The sequence below is a fragment of the Cinclus cinclus genome, chromosome 2 (assembly GCF_963662255.1).
Source record: "Cinclus cinclus chromosome 2, bCinCin1.1, whole genome shotgun sequence".
Taxonomy (NCBI): domain Eukaryota; kingdom Metazoa; phylum Chordata; class Aves; order Passeriformes; family Cinclidae; genus Cinclus; species Cinclus cinclus.
Window position 1 is genome coordinate 50,027,195 of NC_085047.1, and position 1,759 is coordinate 50,028,953.

Below are 1,759 nucleotides of genomic sequence, written 5' to 3' on the forward strand. Positions count from 1 at the left end.
CCCAGAAGGAATTATAGAATCACTAAGGTTGGAAAAGACCTCTCAGATTATCAAATCTGACCATTAACCCAGCACTGACATGTTCAATACTAAACCATGTCCCCAAGTGCCACATCTACACATTTTTAAACACTTTCAGGGATAGTGATTTTACCACTTCCCTGAGCAAACTAAGTATGTGATTTAAGGTTTTTGCCTTAGTGGTTAACATGTCATGGCCCGAGAGATCAGTGTGCTAAATTACTGTCATTGGGAACTTGAGAGAACTAACAGAAAGCAGCAAATAAGGATATATTCCCATTCAATAAGAGGAGCTGCATGTTTCCTTCTCTGGTTCATCACATCTGTCTGTGCCACTGGGAGTCTCAGCAGAGAGCTGAAGGGTTGAATACCTACCAAACTGCAGGGCAATTCACATCCACCAAGATACTGAAGGCCTAGCTCACAACATCACCAAAAATTTGAGAGCTTGCATATTTCTCTGTCAATCTGGTTATTTGACCACTCCTTCACATTCCTGCCACGGGAAACCTTCATGTGCCAGACACGGAGGCTAAGTCTGTGAAAAGCTCATACAGTCATCGTGACAGGTATACCCTAGAGAGGATTTCTCATGTTCGACCTTAGAACCCTTTTCATCACTGCATTTGTATGAGGGAAGGGAAGAAACAGCTAAGAACATAAACAAGATCATACAGATTATTTTCTAAATATTACTAAACCGGTAATATTTACACATTTTTAAGAAACCTTCACCAAAAAAAATAAAATTAAGCAAGAACAGTTCTACAACATAAACAGATACAAGTCCCATTGCCTAGTATGCTAGGAAAAAGATCATATCTAATCAGAAGTGGAAGTTCACAGCCACTTGTTTTAAGGACAGTCTTGTGTTTTAAATACAGTCTTGATATTAGTGTCTTTATTAAACTCGTAATACTAAAATAATAATAGTAATAACATTACATTTAGATAGCACAGACAAAGCACAGGATTATATATAAGCATAAAAGTGCAAGTTATAACCTAAGTCAAAGTGCCTACTGGTCAAACAGGTTCAAACTATGTTCAGAGAACAAGCATAAACTGAACTGAGAACAATCCATGCCTTTTTTCTTTCCCTCTCATTTCCATAATTGGAAGTAGAAGTCATTGCAGGTAACACTGACAACAGTCTGAAGTGACATAGTTCCAAATGGGGGTACATGAGAGGAGAGTCAGCCCCATGTCTTGATGGAAAACTGATCTTCATTTCCTCTGTGTAATGTCAATTAATCCACAGGCTTTGCTCTGAATATCTGAGCACGGAGAGAAAGAATAATAACTTGGATGCCACATTCAAGGGAGGCAGAAGCAGCACTTAAGAGCAGGGAATACAGCAAGCCCTTGTCTGTTCCTCTGGAGTCACATCCCCCAGCTGATTTATTGACTCCAGCCATAAAAAAATGACTAGGAGGAAGTTAAGTAACACTGCTCTTAATTTGAAAAATAAAAAGACTACCCTCAGAAGTATGATTTTTCCCTTCCTGTTTGTCTTATTTTTCTACATCAGAGATAAAATATCTTCTACAATATCAGCTCATTATTGTGTTCATTCCCTTTAAAGGCAAACAGCTTTAGAGATCCTGTCACCAGAAAGGGGTGGGCTGAGGGCAGAGGCAAACCTTTTATTAAACCTTTAAAAAGATTTCTGAACTCATTTTGAAAGTGAGAACAACAAAAACCATAAAACTCCAGCAAAGGAAAGCTGTCACTGAGA